Source organism: Syngnathus floridae, chromosome 2 (genome assembly GCF_059516105.1).
Source record: "Syngnathus floridae isolate MCC-2025c chromosome 2, RoL_Sflo_1.0, whole genome shotgun sequence".
Lineage (NCBI taxonomy): Eukaryota > Metazoa > Chordata > Actinopteri > Syngnathiformes > Syngnathidae > Syngnathus > Syngnathus floridae.
The window spans coordinates 12,968,017-12,975,183 of record NC_142414.1 but is presented as its reverse complement, the minus strand read 5'-3'; the positions used below and the strand labels follow the sequence as shown (position 1 = coordinate 12,975,183).

Sequence of the window (7,167 nt, the reverse complement as noted above, 5' to 3'; positions counted from 1 at the left end):
TTGAACAACTTGTGGTATTATGAGTTGAGCAAGGACAGGGCATAAAGTTATTAAAAAAAAAATACTACGGCTAGTGTGAACCACTCAAGAATGTGTTGCCACTTCTTGTCACTGTTCGAAGCAGATGTTGTTCAAGATAACCCATGAACAGAAAAGCAGTTAAACCACTTGGGGGTCCCACTCACACGCGCACACATTCTTTGTTAGTGTCGGCTTCCTCTGGGCCCCTTTGAAAGGTCAGAACAGAAGACAGGATTGCAACCTGGGAATTGGAGGCTCTGCGCTTCTCTGCTCACCTTTTGTTGATTTTTGCATTTTTGAGTATGGCAGGAGCCTTCGCAACTTAAAACTTCATGCTGTGTACAATAGTGACCTACAGAGGAAAAAACTCAAATTGGAAAATGTTACTTACAATAACTGTGCCGAAAGATACTGGACAACTTTCCCCAACAGAGGGCAGTAAAAACCTGTATTTGCATTTACATTACAAGGCATCTGGAGTTACTCAACTGTGACGTCACATGAGAAACAAAAGTTTTATTTATTCAGTTTGGGGCATATCCTTGCATTTGTGTGTAAGTCAATTTCTTATGTGCCCTTGTGCGCTTTCAAGTCATGGCGATTCTCCCTTCTAAGCGTCTGATGCGTAACCGTTGAAAACTAGAAAAACGCACGAGAAAACGCAGCCACTGACGATGGGTGACCCGTTTATTTTTTAGTATACCTGCAAGTTCTGGATTGTGGTGTTTTCCTGAAACATGTGAATTCCATAGAGCAGCAAATCTGTGCTGTGAGAGATTATCAGGTGGCAAAGTTGTACTTTAAAGTACCATACTAAGTAGTAGGAAGTTGTAGGCCCACTCACATAGTAGTAATTATATGCACAAGGAGGGAAGTAGATTTTTTTTTACAATGTAAAGTAATCAGTGTGTATAAGAAGCCAAACATTTCTGCCCTTTTCAGGCTATGTAGGAATAATTGGCATGTTTCAATACTTTTGTCCATGTTGTGCACAACACACATCTTAAAAGGCCGAGAATGAGACGGGCTCTCTCATATGCCAATTTGACTTGATCCCTCCAGCGTTGCTATTGGATGACTGGCGTAGTATGAAGGAGCCGTGCTTTTCCACAGGGCTGTGCCTTAAGGCTGTGTGTAAAACCTGCGATTGCTCTCAGAAGCTTGTGAGACTGAAAGTGTGCCAGGCAGCACTGTGTGTATCAGCAACGCACTTTTTGGCACTCGTCATACTTTTTGATCGTTGAAAATCATAGTTGGCTTTTCAAATCTTCAACTGTTGAAGTAACATCTTGCTCAAACAGCGCTGACTTAAATGAAACATTTAAAGCTCAGACTTGAGGTACGAACGTAGTATACTTACAGTGAAATTAGTTCAACCGATCACTTAAAATCAAGCAGCATTTTGGTAGATATTAACAATTATTGTCAAAAATAGACTTCAATTAATTTTGATTTAAGACATCAAAATGACTCCGCCATTGACCTCAACCGGAACTAATTTGCTTCATGCTGTAGTACCAAATGTGGAATCCAAATGCATCACATTCATTTGATTGGTTATCATGTTAAACCCTGAAATATATTGCATTAAAACATGAACATTATCACCCTAACCAAATTAAACACATATATCAAGTCAACACTGTAATCCAGCTTTCTCCACCCTTTGTACCCGCACACACACAACCATGTTTTCCTCTCGCTCCATCTTGTGCTGACACAAATCTTCTCAGTGTGGTGCATGTGAGGTGGCAATGAGCTCCGCTGTTAGTAGTCTGAACCTCGCCGCCACATTATCGTCCATCTCCATTCTTTCCGCTTTCCTTTCTTCATGATTAACCAGACTCATCACCCTCCGTGATGTGTTGTTTCCTGTTACTTGGTTACCAGTTGTCACGATTTGCCGGGCCGTTTGCGTTTCTATGGCGATCGTGCCCATTCTGTCGTCTCCCGATGGCCCGTAGCCACCCCGGCCGCCCGGCCGGGCCTTGACCCGCAGCTCGCCGGCCGCTTCTCCTCCCGGCATCCGTGCCTCACGGTCCCACCGGGATGTCAGTGTGCGTTGGCGTCATCTCCTCACTCACTACAGCAGACTGGAAATCCAGCTTGTGGAGGGCCGGGGTTGTGCTTGGCTGGGCAGACAAATTTAGATTTGTTAGACTAAATGTGCACTCGCCACTCAACTTGTGGCCTCTGCGCAGCTTCGTGTGCATTAACGTCAAGCACAACATCCGGTCAGAACATAAACAGAAAAGGAAGCGTATTTCCTAGAGGGGTGACAATTAAGCAATGAATTGACAACTAATTGACATGAATCAACAATTGTATTGGTAATCGATTAATCGTTTACAGTAGTATTTCTCAAACACCAAATCTACCACAAAAAAAATCGGACTCTTGAGATACCACCACAATGACCAAGATTAAAAACATCTACAAGCACAACCGTTCACGGCATTCAAAAGCAAAGCAGGAAAACAAAAGTAGCTCATGAATGTAAAGTTGCCATATTTTATGCAAATCAATCGCGCCAAATCATTGTTTTTAAGAGATGGAAAAATAGCAATCTTTTGAAATGTTTCTTTTTAGCTCCTTTTTCTGGGAGGAGGGGAAACATCATTCCTTTTACAATGTAATATTTTTTTAAAAAGTTATAGTACCAGTTAAGATTTTCCATTATCTGAACCACTCAACAAAATAAATCTCATGCAAATATAAAGTTGGTGTTATGATTCACGCATCACGAGAGAGAACCTGCATACAAGATGTTGAGAATCCTACTTTTAATGATACCAAAATAAATGTATTACATTCCGTGTTAGGAGAGCCCCACAATATACATGAAATGATGCAAGTTGCGCTTTGTGGGGATGGGTCGGCTCTCGGATGGGACACAAAGGAGCTGCAGTTTTCAGCTCCACCTTGAGGGGGGCAGTAGTGGTCAAGTTGTTTTGAATGATGCAACGAGTGGCGTCAACTTGTCAGCCTCACTGAGGCCGATTCCTCATCACCCGCCGTCAGGCTGTGTGCCACGCTTTGTCTTCACTTCAACACTCATTGCTCCACGTCACTTTGATTCTTTGCCCCCGTTTACCGGCCGCATGGTGCTGTGCTGTGCCCCCTCCACCCGGCCGCTCTCTTTCAGGTTCTTTCACAGAGGATGTGTGATGAAATAAATGTGTAGCCTTTAGGCGTGACTATGACTGTAGAAAAATGAGTCCAAGGCCTTTGTAAGGATAAATTGCTGACAAGCCTTTTTGGTGGATGCGGGTCACCCGAGAGTTTGTAGATGGGTGCGAAAATGCTGTCATCAGTAGATTGAGGACCTTAAAGTTAAATGAATGTCCTTTCATAGTCTACGTCACAATGTTAGCTGGAGGCAAAAGAAACTTACGCTGGAGGCAACAAAACGGAAGCCAGGATTAAACGCCGCTACGTGTCGAAAAATGTATTCTTGTTGTGTTGTTTGGTTGCCAAAACCGTAAAAGTACATCTTAGCGTCACATCTTAGCGTCTGCCAGTCAAAAGAAATCCCAAACGGCTGTGGCTGAACGCAATTAGGCAAAAGATTGGACTGCGAGTATCACCCCCGACACTCGTTTTTGCAGTGCACACTGAAATTCATAATCGCTTATGCCCGGTACATCCTCGTCTTCTGTCCCGGTCATTGACTTGGCTGTGTTTGTGACCGCACGACACAACGGTCCTCACTCAATTTGTTATATTGTAAATCTTGAACATGTTCATTCAAGACTTAGTTATCCCTTATCTTCTCTGTGTTTAGTTTATAGCGAGCATTTTATCTTATTGCAGGCATTTTCGATTGATGTTGATCACGAGTCAATCGCGATACAAACTAATATTGAATAATCACCCAGTCTTAGAACTGGATGTTTTTGCCTCCAGCTAAGCCACGTCACATAAATGACATCACATAATTTATGAACTTTGAAGAGGCCAATAGACCAGAGGGGTGCACTACAAAGCGAGCTTAATGGCTTAGCGAGCTGTGTTGAATCTAAAGCCAGGATTGTTACGAAGGTTTTGTCGATCTAGATCATGCAAAGCAAGCCTGGCTGTGTTTGGTTTCCTTCATATGATATATGCCCCCAGGGGGTCTTTTTGAAAATGAAAGCCTTTGAAAAGTTGTGGTTTCTCCACATATACCTTGTTGGTGCTTAGAGGAGGATAATAGCATATACATCGGCTGTCTTCATGAGCCGTGACTTTAGCACTTTGTTTTTTCTCATCTGTTATGATCAGATGCTTCATAAGGGCTTTACAAAAAGAACTGTGGACTAAACCAAAAATAGCATGTTCGAGAGACGTTTCCATGACTAGCGACTGAGGGGAAAAAAAACAACCATAGATATGAATAGGGAGATACGACATGCGTAGAAGAGCTGTGTGCTTACATTAATATTAAGCTAATGTCCACATTTTTCCTTTACATTGGTCAACAAATGTTTACAAAATTTTGAAATTAAAGGTGCACTTTTCTCGATTCTTTTTTTTGCGCTGATTCCAACTCTGCCTGTATTTTTGACTAGCACCATCAGGTTTTTGTAATAGCAATACAAAATATAATAACGATTAGATTTGTAATAAAACATGTAGTAATATTATAGACTAAGGATTAGATCAGTAACAAGTGGATTGTTTTTCCTGAAACGTTATAGCTATAAATTACAAAGCATGATGGAATCCAAATTGAGCAACCCCTTATATGTAGGTCAAACCTAAAAACATAATTTGAAAATATTGCAACGTTAAAAACATTTTTTAAATAAGCATCAACGATACATTTAGGGACGCTTAAAGCCATCTTTTTAAAATTGACACTTTTATCTTTGATGGGACGGTCGCCCCTCCCAACATGGCTGCCATGTTGACGTGTCTTTCAGGCTTCTCCAGCCCACTTTAAGCATGTTTATTTGACGAGAACAGCACAAAGTAGACAAAAAAACTCTGCTGATGGCACCACCGCACTTGTAACTGACACAGTGGCAAATTATGGCCAATTACAGCCAATTCTGAAACTTATGTTTGCTCAAATCCAAATGTGATCCATGTTTATTTGTTTTACTTTTGTTGCACGTAATTCTGGAGGACGGGTTGCTGCTTGTCTCTTCCGCATGCACACTGGTCCAAAATAATTGCAGATTAGCGGAAGACCAAGCTGCACTGATGTCTGTGTACATGAGATGAGAGTGAACTGACTCAAGGAAATGATGATGGATCAGCCTTGCAAAGATTAGCCTTGAAATGTCCCCCCCCCCCCCCTCACACACACCTCCAAAAGGGATGTGCAACCTACAGGATCTGGCCAGTCCTGACCAAGAGACCAAATGATGAAATGGAATGAAATGACTTGCACAGGCTTCGGCCAATCACCACACGCACAGAAGTGCAAGTACCGTATTTGACGTCCGCCAGCGGTTCCAACGTCTAGGGTGGGGCTTTTTGTCCAATGTTCCATTTCGCGAGCGCGGATGGAGCCACGAGGACGGGCCATCCCACTCACCCTTTGCACGGCCAGAGACTCTGCTGAGCTGCTGTCATGGCAACAGCAGCAGTCACTGCCGCCAGCTTGGGCCTGTAATGCACAGGCCAGGGGGAGTCACACACAGGCTCCCAACTGCACAAATAAGACCCCCGATGAAGGGGAAAAAAATAGTCAGAGCATGTGGGATGCTTCCTCTTCTAATATAAACAAATACTACATGGATCATTCTCATAGAACTTGATTGATAATGGTAAAGACACTTGGTCTTTTTTTTTTTCCCAATTTAGATTTCAAATTTGAGTCTGATAACCAAGACATAAATACACTCAATTCATGGCAGTCCAATGCAAAAATGATCGACAATAACGTCTTGAACTTTGCTGATTGAACCCATTGACTTTGGCAAATGTTAGTGCCCCATTGTTCTTCTTGTATAAGGTTAAAGACAAAACAGCTTCTAATTGTGTAAGTGGCTCAGAAATAACAGCATCTATTTTGCTGTCTGCAAACCCTGGCACTTCTAATCACAGATTCCTCTGGTGTATTGCAATAACAAAATGAGGCTCCCTCCAGTGGTATTAGCTTGAGATGAAAAGATGGCAAAAAGAGAAAAGAAAAAACCCATAGAACTAAACATGGAACGAGCATATTCAGAAAACCTGCTGCCAAACATTTTGTTTGGGACATATAACGGTAAAGACTTTTTGATAAAGGTGTGAAAAATATTTCTTATGAACCAATTTTTGTCGTAGAAACAATTTATTTTTGAGTGGTAGCAACCGCCAATAATTGAAATACAAATATCAGGATTATGTATTGTCCCAAAAAAAAAGGGAAAAGTCCCAAGTTTTTGTTCCGACTACTCAAACAATGAATTAAGTAAAATGGAATACATTCAGGCGCCCTGACTGGCCATTTTACCATCTAACAAGTTAAAATTAATGTGAAATAATTTCATTCTACAAGTAAAAACATTTCTCCAAACAAAATGCATTTTTGGGGAACACTTGTATAATCGACAACTGCATTTATTTCCGCCTAAAGTGAAAGTAAATTAAGGAAAGAGGATTTTTTTAATGCCAGATGTTGCAATTTTGTAAATTTTAAAAATCCCCCGCTGCATCTCATAATTCTGTTTGAATTATAAACATATTCTAAGGCCCATAGGACCCCTGCCTGTGGGACGAGTGGCCGGCAACATCCCCTGTGCAAATTAAATAATAATAATAATAATATAGTCTTATACAAAAATCTCTTCCTTAAATCGGACATTCTGTGGTGCTTGTTGAAATCATGCATAAGTAGCCTATACTAATAATACTCTCATACGGTTCACTTGTGTGACAATGCACGGGGCGCAGACGAGGAAATGAAGTTGAAGTCCTTTCTTTCACTTCTTGTTCCTCTTAGAATTGCAGCGGCCGTATTGCGATCACACAAAGAAGCCCCTCCTCCCCCTCATGCTTTGTTGCACAACGGGACGGTTAAATCATAACCCAGCAAATTTCTCCTTATACGTTTGCAAAAGTCTTCATAAAGACCAAGACGTTGTGTGCCTTGCATGTGTGCGGGATAGGTTAGGTAATGAACATTTTGGATGTTATCTGTCGGGACGTCAAGGAAAAAAAGGCACAGATGCC

At 41.6% G+C, this 7,167-nt stretch overlaps 1 protein-coding gene across 1 annotated transcript in view; it reads left to right on the top strand.

Annotated features, from left to right (window-relative positions):
- nol4la (nucleolar protein 4-like a) overlaps positions 1 to 7,167 on the top strand; it is a 54,021-nt gene that overhangs the window by 19,671 nt on the left and 27,183 nt on the right. The window lies entirely within an intron of this gene.